At 40.6% G+C, this 14,622-nt stretch overlaps 2 protein-coding genes across 11 annotated transcripts in view; both read left to right on the forward strand.

The window, feature by feature from the left end:
- The window catches only part of LSM5 (LSM5 homolog, U6 small nuclear RNA and mRNA degradation associated), a 591,871-nt gene that overhangs the window by 180,348 nt on the left and 396,901 nt on the right, over positions 1–14,622 (forward strand). The window lies entirely within an intron of this gene.
- The window catches only part of PDE1C (phosphodiesterase 1C), a 286,285-nt gene that overhangs the window by 102,211 nt on the left and 169,452 nt on the right, over positions 1–14,622 (forward strand). The window lies entirely within an intron of this gene.

Raw genomic sequence — 14,622 nt, forward strand, 5'->3', positions numbered from 1 at the left:
CTTAAGGCATTTCTTCAGCTTCCTCTGCCATGCATCCTATTGACTGTGTCGAAGTCCAAATGCAAACAATTGTGTAAGATCCAGGTTTGTTCTTGAGAGAGGTGGTGAAGCAGCAACTGATTTCAATGGGAAAGTATGGAGCCTGGATGACTGCAGATAATCTGGCAAGTGTTAGAGTGCCACCACTTACTTATCGGTTTCCCTGTTCTATCTTCATGTGCTCCATGGTATTTTTAGGTTTCCTTGTTTGAAAAATGTCACATACAGAACAGCTGGTCCTTCCAGTGGCAGTATCCTGATTTGCTTTGTTTACATTTTACATGGCCTTCATAAACAGGAAAACAGAGACATTGCTTCAGTTTCAGAGATGCATTCCACACAGTGGGCTTTGTGCCCTATAATAAAAATATTTTAGCTGGCAGCAGATAGCAGAGGTAAAAAAGCCCCTCAGAAAGCACCACTTTGTTAGAAAATGTGTGAATTAGTCAGTTTTCAAGTGGAAAATATGAATATGCTAATTCCTTTCTGGAGGTGAGAGAGGCACTCAGGCTGTCTTTCGTCTTGGTTTCAGTCTTGAACTTCCTGAGAGTCGAGGTTTAAACTGAAGTCCTGTTCACCCCGGGAGCAGAACTGAGCTACTTTCAACTGTATTTAAATAGAGGTGCTGTCATCCTGTTTCTGGTTTGCCTTTCCTAATGAACATAGACAAGGACTGTTTATAAGAGAGCCATGTCAGGAAACCTCCATGTAGGTCTCCTGGGTGCAAGTTTTGCTTTTCCTGTGGTTGTCACGATTCTTAGAAGGATTAAGAAGGTCTCACTGTTAGTGAGGGGGTGCTGGGGACATGCCTGAGACAGCAGTGCTCCAGTGTGACCTACAGATTCTTATTTAGGGTGAGTGTACTCTGCAGGTATGGGGGACTCAATTAGTTTTGTTTTGTCAGGGTCTGGTTGGTCCATAATAGTATTCTCTCCATAGTGTGACAAAGGTCTGAATTTTACCATTAAACTAACCTGTAACAGCTTGTTTTATATTCCCTGTAGTAAAGTCCTTGGAGGAGTAAGGGGAACAGTAAAAGTGCTGCCAGCTGCTCATCTCTTGACTGAAAAATGAACAGGGGAGAAAATATATTATAATAAATAGCAGGACAGCAACTTCAGAAGAAGTTAATTAAAAAGCAGGGTAAAGAAATTCACTGAACCAATATATTTTGCCACACTCCTTCTGTTACTTTGTTCCACCCAGTGACTTTTATTTGAATCTTAAATCAATAGATGAGTTCTGTAGGTAGCAAAAGAGAGAAGACTTCATGTTTAATACTAAAATGTTGACTAAGAAATAATATACGTTCCCTAGTTTTTGCCATAATCATAAAAAAGCTTTTATTCTTCTGCAGGTAGTACAAATGAATCATACCTGCAGCCCAAAAAAGCAATTATTTATTTCAGCAGTCATAAAAAGAAGACCACTGTCTGTTGTAGAAGAAAGGGGCTCCCTTTGTAATATTAAATTCAATGCTTTTCAAATATGACTGCCATAAAGCTTGCAATCCTGCGTAGGAAACAGGGATATGAAAAAAGTAATTTTGGGGAAGATGAATTTAAACCTTGGCTCAGAGGAAAATTAAGAGTCTCTTTCTGGAATTCTTTTTAAAAACTGTCTCGGTGGGATAGGAGCACATACAGAAAGAAATAAAACCCGATGGAAGACAGCACTGAAAAATCCTCTGCGTGTGTGTGTTTTAAAGGCTGTGAGGCCAGCTCATCTCCTAATCTGCCAGCTTTTGGTGGATTCAAACACTATATTAAACCCAACTCGGCCCTTGAAAGGATTTTTGTTTAGTGTGTTTCGTTTTCTTCCTGCAATTCATGTGACGTTTTCCTGTTCCATTCTCTCTTGTCTTGTTCCATCAAAAAAGTCATTTCAATCCCTTCAGAATACTAGAAATGGTCTGACTCTGGTCTTGACTGGTTGATGAGGGAAGACAGAGGTTCATGCACCATTAAAACACTCTCACAGCTGTGAAACATACTTCTGCAGATGTGAATCGCTCTCAAAACATTGGGGATTTGGATAAAGCAGAGGTTTTCTAGAGTGCCTTGTTTGGATTCATAAGGCTGTTTTTGATCTCCTGAACTGTGCTGTAAATACTGGGAAGAACGACCTCATTGATCCCAATGTGTTTGTGGGGGTGAAATTAAAATCCAGTTCCTGGTCTTTGAAGCGTTTTTTTCTATGTTTGCTTTGAAAAACTAAGTTTTCCAAGTAATTGATGGCTTGAGAAAAGTTGTTTAGCCCTGTCACAGCACAAAATTCTCTCTTACAGTGTGAAGACAAACTTTCTGCTTAAATCGCGATTGTAACTGAGCAATAGTCCTTCCCCCAGCAGACTCAGTACTGCTGCAGACCTCTACCAAAATTTGTCTGGAGTTGTCCGAGATATTTAAAAAGGTTTTGAAGGTGTGATTATAAATACAAAGAAACCAGAATTAAAAGTATGCAATAGATAAAGAGTACAGCTCAGACTCTGGTAAAACTGGTTGTAAAAAACTCTGCCAAGGAGTCCAATTCCTGGCACAGCAGTCTGCCTTGCCTTCTTTGGGAGGACCAGCACGTCTAGCAATTGGTGCTACTGGGTGGACTTCAGGCATGGAACAAGAGAGGATCATTGTAACCTTACTTAGAAAGAGAGATATGTAGGAGACAGTTTAGTTATTAAGATACATGAAGACATCTGTGATAAGTTCTATGATTTTCTTCCATGGCTGTCAAGCTTTTGTTACTAAAGTGACACTTTGAATGGCTATTAGGATGTCTCTGTCATCAGTTTAGGAATGATTTCTTACACTTCTAGGGATAGATACTATTCGTGCACAAAACTAGCTGAGACAGAAAGTTGCACAGTATCCATCTGTAGCACGAATTCTGGCATGGTGCAAATCTCATTTCAACACCAAGATTAGCAGAAATTAAACATAAGATCTGTGCAATTTTAACAGCTAAAGCTGTACAGAGCCTTTGAGTTGCAGCTGTGGTGTGCTGGGAGTCCCCACAGAGTGCATAGCAGAAGCTACAGCAAGCATCCAAGGGCAAAGGAGCAGAAGTAGAGCATAAGCCCCCTTGCAAGGCTGAACAGTTCACATGGTTGCTGTAAATGATGCTCAGATCACACTTCCTCCCATGCCTCCTGTGGAGCAGCTGGTTTTCTGGGATTCACTAGCAGTAAGCAGTTACTGGTGTCTGCTAAGCAAAGAGTCTGAATACACAATTTAAATATGCTCCTATACACACATTGATGCAGCAGGAACAGCTACAGTCTGATGGTAGAACTCTTCTTTCAGACTTGCTTAAAAAGTGGAAGGAGGGGAAGCAGTGAGGGTTGAAGCTGGGAGGGAAGAATTGGGAGCTCATCTACAAAACTGACACGTAAAAGGGTGGAGAAGAGAACCAGAGAGGGCTTTTTTAAAAACAAAACAAAAACAGACAACAAGGGGATGAGTGGGAAAAGAGAGTCCTGTGAGTTCTTCAGGTCACTATATAAAAACATTTGTTAAATTTATTTACTTCCAGATTAAAATAGCTCATACCACAATATCTATGCTGGTCATTTAGGAGTTTTACTGAAAATTACAGGGGCTACTTTTAAGGACATTTGAAAATGGGCTCAATCTGTAGCCCAGTGTTTTTGGCCGCACTCAGATTCTAATGGGAGACCTTGAATTAAAGCCTGGATGCTGCAAGAACACCTCTGGTTATAAATGCTTTACAAATCACTGCTTCTGTGTCCCCTTCTAAGCATGCCTCCTTCCAGGTGAAAGAGGGTCTCTTCTTCAGGAAGCCATTGCTTTATTTCTTTAGAATATTCTTTGATTCTTGGCCAGATTCTTGTTGCAACACTAGTCAAAATTCCTCCTTGCAGTGTTCCCATTAGCATTGTCTGTTCCTTTCCCTAGTTGCATGAGTGTTCCAGGTGCAGAGACCCTACAGATTTGGATGCAGTTTGACTGGATGTGGAGATGACATTATTAATGTAATAGGGAGAGTGTCTTTAAAATGCTTTACAGGGAAAGGCTTTTGTATAAATGCTTAGGGATCTCTAGAAGGCCTGTTTCTAGTTAGCTCGACTGTAGTGAAGATACCTTCTTATAAATGGAGAAGAATGAAATTCCCAAGTTATGCAAATCTGCTGAATAACTTGGAGTAAATTATCATAATGGTCCCACCTAGCCTCACTATCTACGAAACATGAAATTGCATTTCAAATTATCTATTGCCTATGGAGTCAGATCTTCTGGGCCAGGGTCAGGGAACTCACCTACTCCCTTATGGCAGCCAGACTTCTAAGAACTGGCGTCATCGTTGCAACCATGGCATCTGGTATGTGGAAAGGACAGGACCTGCTTATTTAAATACATCTTTATATCTGAGGCTTCTGAAGACACCCCTCTCCCATGCCCCTCGTGGTTACTGTGACATCTAGATGTTTGTGAGACAGCTGGTGACAGCATGGAGTTGGGCCTTAAGAAATAGAACCTCCTCCATCCTCTGTATGCACGTGCAACGCCTGTTCCCATCTACCCACTCGTCTGTCTCAGTTCCCCTTTCCCAAAGTTTTCTCCTGTGTGGCTAGGAATTCCCACATCAAGACCACAAGGCAGTGTTTTTAATCTGCAGATATAGGTGAATGCTGCCTTTCTCTTTCTCCTCTTCCTCTTTCCTTCTGCCCTTATGCCTAATTCAGTGGAACCAGCTGTTATTCATGCCTGGAGGGCAGTGGTAGAGGAAGGAAGGATGGGAAACCTTCTTTACTCTCTGCAGAGAATAATGTTGCAGTGATGCTGTGTTGCTGTTTTGTAGCAGGCAGCCTGGTGAAGGTGCTGAAATCTGCTGCAAACACCAATTTTGAGGACAGGAGCCTCCATGAAACCACATTTCTTCTGCAAAAAGTCTTGCACTGGCTGTCCCAGAGACTTGTTGTTCAGATGACTTCCCTCTGTAATGTCCCTGCTCCTGAAGATACACAGTGGTAGGAAGCCTAGAAAAAAAAAAACATTGGTGCTTTATGAGAAGTTTAAATGTTCCCTTTTCCTAAGAATCATATTTTACAATTGGTGTACTAATGAGGAAGCACTACTGGGACAATAGCAGTCCTGACTCCTTCACGAAGTACTGTTCTTAAAAGGCTTGAATAATTTAGAAAAACCTACCAGAGTGCTGGCTGGGAGGTGGGGATGGGGAAGTGAACCTTCTTTTGGAAAGGGAACACTGCATCTTTGTGCAGCAATTTTTTCGCCCCATGTTTAGGCTTGTTTAACAGTAATCCAAGTGTTTCAGGCTGTAACACAGAGTCAGGAGAGGGCCTGGCACAAAAAACACAAGATTTAAAATTCTGCGTCACACCAGCTGTCTAGTAGCAGACAGAGGGGGTGGGTTGTGTTCGGGGGGAGGAAGGCTGAGGGGGAAACAATAACAAGCAACAGTCTGATAGGTTTACTAGAGCTTAGGGTAAGATGCAGATTTGTTTAGTGACTTCACGCACACGGCTGGTCTGGTCTGATGTAATTCCAGTCCATATTTCCTGTCTCGATATTTAATTCAGAATTACTCCTGCCCTCCCCCACCCCATGGTTGTGCATGCTGTAGCTAAGCACAGAGCCACTGTGCATGAAATAAACTGGACAGCTGCCTGTTTGGCTCCTACAGAATCTGAATATGTTAATGTTACATGGTAGAAGTGATTAAAATAAGTATTTATTCTGTACATTCTTGTTCTTTTCAGGGACTAACAGCCTTTTGCCACTGGGGGAATGAAATTCCTTCAGGACAGTATCATGTGTTTCCAATGTACACGGTACATCAGTGTTGCCCTCTGCAAAACTCTCCTTTGCTTTGTTCCAAGAGGGACTATTCCCTTGTACACTCTTTGTTGAGATGACTTGTTTTCCCAAGCTCTTTTCTTAGGGAAGCGAACAGGATACGGCTAAACGCACAGGAAAGGTTGAGTACATGCTCCCTTTTTTGAGACATTGTAATAGTAAGGAAGTGGCATCCCACTCGCAGAGGTCACTGTTGCCGTGTAAACACACTGTGAACTACATCTATGCTCAGTGCAGCAGGGAGAGGTGTTCTTCCCTCCCAGCCTCTCCAATACCATTGTGCAGTGAAGTGCCACAATCTCTTCCTATGGGAGAGGCTACAGAATGGGTATGTTGAAGAACCACCCATCCTGTACTTTGCAGGTCATCACCTTTATTAATTTTGGAGCCAAATGTTCTGTAGGTTGTCTGGAGTGGTCAGCTAGAAAGCAACAATCAGTCAGACAATGTCTATAGGTATTTTTCAAATAATAAATATGCTGAGATCATACAGTGGAGTGATTTGACAATCCTTATATATATATATATATATATACATATATATATGTATTTTAAGCATGAATACTGAGAACTGCCCTATATTCTTTTCAGACCTCAGAACTTTATTTTCCTGAAATACACTTCTCTGTAACTAGATTTTTATGACCGCACACTTTTCTTATGAATGTGATGTGTGTGAAGCACGAGAGAATTTCATTCTTATATACTAAGAAGCAGTAGAATGAGCAGTAGATAATATTTTTTTCAAGGGGCTAGATTTCAGAAACAGACTCATTTTGCTTTTTGCTTGGTATTTTTCTTCAGCTAAATCCACAGCAACTGCAATGGCAGGGTTTTTTTGTTGGTTTTGTTTATGAGTTTGGTTGTTGGGGTTTCTTTGTCTGTGGAGTGATGAAAAACTGAGTAAATGTAAAGGAAAAACATCAGGATTTCAGTAATTGTACTGTCTCTGTTCAAAATCTACACGAGTGAAATCATGTTTTTACAAGTTTTTAGAACAACATTTGCTGACTTGTAGTTAAGATGCCAACACATTAAAATCCCAGTCCAGTCTATTGCCAATACATGACAGTTCCAGCACTGAATTTGAGCTTGCTGTTCTGATTTGGCCTTCCCAAGAACCTCATTTGGTGATGAAGTTGAAACACTTAGCTCTGCTTGTGGAGTTCCCACGGCTCCCTGCAGATCCTTGTATTTCATCCTGTGTTGCTCAGACCCTTCCTATACTTAGTCTTCAATGCAGACCAATTAAGTAAACCTTTTCTTTGCTGCTTTTTCTCCTCATCTGATACACATGGTGTGCCATGGAAAGCTACACAGCAGTTACCTTGCCTCTTCTGGTAGCAGATGCTGTTTACTGAAGTTTGGGTAAGCCATGACTGACCTTTGTTGAAATGGAGCAAAATGAAATCATGACAGTTGATAATGGATCAGAAAATAAAGAACTTCTAACTAGTACATCTCTTATACTCCTCCTTGAATAAAAACATCAGATCTCTATGGGGTCCTACCCAGCCCTCCTGCCCAAGGTCAAGAGGTGGCTATGTTTAGACTGCCTTGGGAAATGAAATCAAGCCAACAGTCGAGTTTGTAGTGCCAAGTAGGTCAAGTCAGTTGTATCCTCATTGTCTGCAGGAGCAAATCTTGAGAGCAACTCCCTTCTTACCACTCCCCTTTGGCCCTTCCTCCTTCCCTCTCCCCATACTTGAAGCCTTTGTTTTTTTAGGGAACTGGTGCCCAGCTAGGTGAACACTGAAAAAATTTGGACTCAGCTACCATTAAGGTATTAATTTCTCATGACACCATGTAGTATCATAGTGTCATTAAATAGCAGTCTGCTAAGATCATATATGTAACATCTCTGTCTGCTCTTTACTAAATGGGTAAAGAAAAGACTGCAGCTACCTTGGACTGTACTGCAGAAGAAATTCCTCACTGTGTGTGCTAGGACAGAGGATTTTCTGTAAGGAGAATTTAAACACATTGCCTCTCCAGTTATGCATCATGTGGATTTGGAAAACGTATTAGATCCCAAATGACCAAGCAGACAACTTTTTGTTAAACCACAGGTAAAAGGCCTATCATGGCAAAAGGTCAAAGTAATGCAGAGGCAATCCAAGAGACATTGATTGGGGAGGTCCTAATGACTGCAATCCCTTTTGGAGATGAAGCTATAAGTTTGTTTTTTGTGCAGCTGTCTAGAAAATTCAGGAGCCAGTCTGGGGAAATTCAGTGGTCAGCCATATCCGCCAAGATTTATTGAAATAGTATTTTCCTTGGGCAAAATCAGTGAGGATATTTTCTGACCTTAAATTATTTACACACTTTACAGATGGCAAATCGAGTGCGAGCTTCATTTCCACTTTGTATCAATACTAGTTACAAAGATGTGAATGTTTCCTCTTCCCTATTTAGCTGTAAATCTGTTGTGCCTCTCAAGTGTCTTGTCTCCATTTCTACTGTAATCATCATACCTGTTTCAGGTTCTGAACTTTGCTTGTCTTTGTGTTCCTACACTGCACATACTCATCCTTCAGAGCATGCAGACTCTTCTAATCAACTTGAAATAGGTGGCGGCCTCATCCTCTCATGATTTCACTATGTCCCTATGTAGTTGAGGATCCAATTTAAAATGACTCCTCTTGTTTTTTAAAAATCCCACATAAACCCATAAATCAAATTTCAAGTACTATCTGAAATCTTTTCTTCTTTTCTCACCCACTTCTTACCATTTCTTCTCCTCTGCTGTCACTGGTCTCTGTGATTGCATTGTTTTTAACTTAGCACAGTATTCTTGTAAACAACCCATGTGGAAGAAGAAATAAAAAACTTTTTATTTATTTATTTATTATTATTGACTAGAGAGTGGCATAAATAAAGCAAGAAAGCCAGTCTTCCTGTTTCAATTTAGGAATTAAAAACTCAGCAGGAGTTGATGGCATTATGCCCTTTGAAGTCTGGAGAAGTCAATTCTGGTCAGGGCTCCCATGGGATCCTGAGCTTTGACAGATGCTGGTCTGTAGGCAGTGCTGTGAGATGGGGTTTTTGTGAATTGATTTAAACATGGTTATTAACATAGGCTTTGGTAAAGTAAAATAAATGCATCACTAATCCTGTGATGACGACAATTAATTGGTAATGCACTGCATGATTCAGAATATCAAGCTGCAGGGAGAGATTTCCCATTTATTTAAGTGATCCCATCAGTCAGAAAATTTAGCTTGATCTGAGCCCCCAGCTTTCTATCCATAGGAGTGATGCCTGCTCCTGGTATGAACTGCTGTACCACTGTGATATGGCCAGAGAGGGCACTTGGGCTTGGGAGATGGGAAATGCTCTTCATCCTGCTGCCTCGACATGGTCATTGAGGGGAAATCTTGGGGGGTTTTGGACCAATGAACTGAAAGGGTTTGGGAACAAAACCAGTACACATAAAGGGTGGTCATCTCTTACAGAAAAAGGAAGGGGAGCGACAGCATTCAGTAAAACCACATATTCACTGGTTGGCAACAAAAGAGCAGGAAGGATCTTCCAGATTTGACCTGAAGAAAGACTTTTTTCTCTTTTGCCAGATTTCATTGCTGTTGGTTTGCTAAACTCTTGATCAGGCTTTTAGAAGTGTTATCTTAACACCTATTCTAATGTCAGAAGCCCAGGTCTGGCAGGAGAGGAAGGAAAAAAAGAACAATCTGCAAGCATGTGCATGTGAGGTGAATGTAAAGTGTTTTTTTCTCTCTGCTCTTCTAAATTAGGTGGTGAGAGGAGCCATGCAGGGAAGCAGAGATGAATAGTCCTGGCTTGCGTGAGCTACAGATGTGGTGGGACTCCAGTACTGAAGGACAGACATTATTGGGTGCTTTTGTTAAGGGATGATTAAGTTCCCACTCACATTTTAAGGATGCTAATTATAAAGATTCTAAATATAGAAGAGGAAAAGTCCCTCTTTCCCCTCGAGTCTATGAATAACTAATTTTGAATATCTTCTTGCAATTGTTTTCTTTAATAACTGTGGTTCCTCTGAAGAAGCAGCTTTTGTAAAATTGTCCTCTTTAGGCAGGAGTTTCCTTTCTCTGTGTGTAGCTCAAATCATGTTTAGCAATGTCAGTGCCAAAACCAAGGGTATGGCAGGCAAACACTGGTGAGGCTGCATCAACTGGAGGAGTTAATGTCCTTACAGTTTCTTTTGCCTCTGCCTCCACCACAGACAGGGCAGTAAGGAGAGAGCTTAAAGACACTACAGAACCCACTGTCTTTGCTTAAAGCCACTTTTCTTGGCAGTTTAAGCCAAAAATCTGAACTTTGCACTGAAGCAGGTGATACCCAAGGGTGAACTCGTGTCCACCAGCTGTGCTGAAGGGCACTGTGAAGGAGGCAGCTGAGGGTAAAATCTTTTTAAACTGCTGCAGCAGATTCACTGTAGCTAGTCTCTTGGTGCTCTAAAAAGTCTTTGCTCTCTTTTTCCTAAAAAACGGAGAATCCAGCCTGAAAGCAGATGGTGCATTAGGTCCAGGCTTGTGCATTGTCAGCCAGTGGTATGAAGGGGAGAGCACATGCTTCTGAGTTTTAATGACATCAAAAGATCTGTAGGCTTGCTAAACTGCTTTGACTGAGCAGTGTGCTCTCCAAACCCATTGGAACAGCCAAGCAAAACAAAATGCTTTAGATTAAGCCACTGTGAGCCTCAATTCTGAGCTTCAGGGTGAAAACTTAGTTGTTTGACCATCTTGGTAAGTCCTGACCTTTGAAGCATTAATTCACTGAAAAGTGTCACCTGTGCTCACCTGTGTGTGCCTCAGATCATTAACTGCACATCCATCAGCTGGCAGCCTAAGGCTGATCACTGCACTGAAGCTTGGAGCCTGTAGAGAGACCTTACCACAGTGTGTGAGCAGATCATGCGGCTCATTAACTTTCAGAATTTAGTGTAGATTTCCAAGGATGAACTTAGGCAAAGAGCCTCCTATTCTGCAGCACTCATAGTTTTACTTCATATACTGAAAAGATGCCACTAATGCCAAACCCTGAGGAGAAACAATGGCATAACACCATGTTAACCAAGCCACTATTATAAGTAAAAAAGTTAAGTAGTTTGGGTAATTCTTCAGAGGCTGTGTAGGAGTGAAAGAACAATTTATCTAGCTAGTTGATATTCTAAGTTGTATCATTATGGGGGGAAAAAGAGGAGTTGGCAGACTTACTTTATTCCCCCAACCCCTCTGCCCTCACTCATCTCCATACCTAGTTGCATTAACTCACTCACCTCTCAAAAGAGTAATGTCTGAGAATGTTATTACCAGATTCAGACACAGTTTTTGTGTGTTTCTATCAAATTATCTTCATCTCTGCACTTCTAGATGCTCATGAAACGTGTGAGCCTTTTGCAACAACTCAGAAGTAGTCTTATTTGGCCTCTAGTTATGCTCTAATAAATTGATGTGCAAGCCCCATATAGCTAAACCACAAGTCTGAAGAGCTAACAGACTAATGTAAAAGGGTCTGAAGGGCAAATATAGAAAAAAAAGTACTTTCCCCACAGGTGCATCACAGCTAAATGGCAGAGGTGAGACCCTAGCTGAGCAAACAGATACTTTGCCTGAAAGAAGTTGACAGGCGTCAAAGGGCACAGCAAGTTTTGTGCACCTATTTATTTCAACCAGAGTTGAATACCTATATAGTTGTAGCTAGCTACATCTTGTTGCTGCTTAAGTACCTTCAAAACTCAGTCCTAATTTTAAGTTGGGCTGGTATATTGTGTTGTTTCTCTGTCCACGTGAAGTATTCATTCATCCCCAGGAGAACAGATACGCAAATAGTGGGCTTAACTCTCTTGTTGGCCTCAACTCATTTGAGTCAGAAGTTTCATCCTACTCACCAGCTTGTTTAGTTTTGGTTGTTAGAAAATACCTGTTTTTAAAACCCTTACTGGTTTTATGTTCACTGGACTCCAGCAGCCTTCTTGTAGTAGGATTGATTCACTTCACATTACAGTCACGGAGGTATGATTGCATTAATTTCAGTGAAGCTGTTTCTAGTTTACTCTAGGAATATAGGGCCTACCTAGTGTAAGTCACTTCTCTCCAGTAAGAAAAAAAAATCTAACTTGTTCTAGTTTTTTTGGTTTTTTTTTTTTTTTTTTTTTTTTTTTTTTTTTTTTTTTTGATGTAAACTAAATATAGACCTATGAGTAATTCATTCCACAGCAGGTAACAGGAGTTGAATGGATGTGGCAATTCTTCTGGCTCGGTACGTCTGCAGGGGGAAAAGAAACTGAACTTGCACAGATTTGGTAATATCAAATAGATTCTTCCAGGCATGGGCTAAGGACAGCTTGCAGATGTGGGAAGATGCATCGCCTCCTTTAGATCTCTCTCATTCTTTCTTTCCTGGGAAAAAGGGATAGCGTGGGTTTGTTCAGAAAATCACAGGTCCCTTGAGCCTGACTGGAAGATGTGTCTGTTTCCAGATTTATCCCAGAGCATCTGCTAAAGGCAATTTACCAGCTACTTCCTCTGTGCATAGACTCCTCCTGGGGAGATAAATCAGGATAGTTTGTCCTGCATCTTTGTAAAAAATAAACAACCAACCAAAAAACCCTAAAGAAACTTCTCCCTTCCCTTCATCTCCCCCAAACAACCAATCCACCAACCAACCCCAAGCAAAACCAAATCCTCACCCTGCAGTTTTCTCTCTTTAATTCACACATGGCTGTTGATTACAAACAACTGGTGATGCTGGCTGTGGTATTAAAAGAGGCACCTGCTGATTTCCTTGTTTGTAATGATCTCATTTAATGGAAGGCAAGGGTAGGTAGTGGTCTGTAAGCATAAAATTCGTAGACGTTGATGTTGTGTTTCCAAAAGCACACTGGATCCTATGCTTGGAAATGTCTTTCTACTATCAACACTATCTTCTTACGCTAGTGAGTAGTATTGTTAGATCTTGGTTTTGAAATGCTGGAAGTTCAGGCATATGGAAATTTTTTTCTGGATATCTGAATCTGCTGGTAGTGTTCCTTTTAAAGCCAATGCATGCAGTAGTGATACTGAACCTATAAAAAAGGGTTCCTTTAGGTATATTCTCTTCAGCTGTAACATGCAAATTCAGTGTCTGTAAATGCAGTCAGTAACTTGGTATGTGTAAACCTTCACTGTAATTGGACAGCAGGTGTGGAAACAATAAACAAAAACAATTTTAAAAAATGTATATATGATTTTTAAAACTTCTGTGACAAGACAAATGTTTTTTTCCCTAGTACCAATGTACGTGGTGTTCTAATGCAGTAAAAATATCCTTGAGTAAATGCAGCGTTGAAAGTGATTAGAAAAGTGCTGTGCAAATACAAAGAGCACCATAAAGCTGGGTCACCTCTTTAAAATATACAAGGAAGTTTTAGCTAATCAAGAGTTAATGAATGGTGAATCTTGGCTTGGAGTGCACCTTAAGACACTTTCAGGCAACAGAATTAACCTTGTAAGTAATTTAATTTGAAAATTAAAAAAGTTATATAGCACAAATAAAAACCTAAACAAATGTTTGGGAATACAACATTTTTATTAACCTGAACTGGAATGGTCAATCAAGTGGGGTTTTTTTTTAAGCATTTTATTTTTGCAAGAAAATTTAGTGAAGTTCTGTATTTGTCAGAATATAAACTTCTGAATGAAACTCTTCAAAATGAAATTTTTACTTTTGACCATTCTGAAATTTAAATGAAAATTTTCCTTAGAATCAGATTTATCCAAGGTGGGATTCTTCCTTTCTGTATCAACAACCTTAATGCTAATAAACTAGAAGCTTGATACTGATATGAATGCTTGCTCTTCTGCATTTGCTCAAGTTTAAATAAGTAATTCTTTACAAGTGCAAATTAAAGATTTAAAAATAATTTTAAAGTAAATATCTTAAGATGTTTGTGATTCTAACATGGTCAGAATACAGGAGCAGGTACAAGCATGAGTATGGTTTCTGAAGGTAATACTGGGTGAAATATGACATCCAGGAGACATTATCGAAGCTCCTTATTGAAGCAGAAAATAGAACTACAGTGCTTTTTGCAAGGCTTTGTCATATTTTTAAGACACAGCATCCCTTGTTTGATTTTTATGACTATGATTTAGCCATAGTGTTCCATGTAGTATCAGAGTAGTAGTATCAGAGTTAAAAAAGCAGAACATGGTGATTATAGCAGCATCTCTCTTCTAACAATATGACTGACACCCTGGAAAGGTGAGGGCTGTCTGTTAGTGTGTGGCTGAACAGCAGGGTGTTGCTCTTGCACTCCTGGCCAGGGTCCACACCGATACCTGTTTCCATCACTACTTGTTAAGTTTGTGGATCATTTGTTTTACTTAAATACAAAAACCCAAATCAGGACCAGTGTCCTGTTTTGCCAGGCACTGTGCAAAGCCTTTGCAAAAGGCTACTGTAGGGTCAGGGGCTCACAGACATCACACAGTGTCAATATGTCTCTGGAGCTCACTGAAGAGCCACATAGGCAACCATGCAGCAGGGCTCATGATTAATGCTTTTGCCCTGAGTGTTGGCAGTTTATCCCATTGCCTGCTGTAGAAGACAAAATACACTGTGCTAAGACAACTATAGAGGTTTAGAGCCTTTGCTGTAATTGAAGCAGGTTTAAGGGTTGGGGAGGAGAAGAGGTGCTATCAGTATGCTTATTTGTTCTTGCCATTCCTAGACCTGGGCTTAGGTCAGTCAGGTCCCAGAATATGTGCAGCAAAGGGAAGCT

Source organism: Heliangelus exortis, chromosome 2 (genome assembly GCF_036169615.1).
Source record: "Heliangelus exortis chromosome 2, bHelExo1.hap1, whole genome shotgun sequence".
Taxonomy (NCBI): Eukaryota; Metazoa; Chordata; class Aves; order Apodiformes; family Trochilidae; genus Heliangelus; species Heliangelus exortis.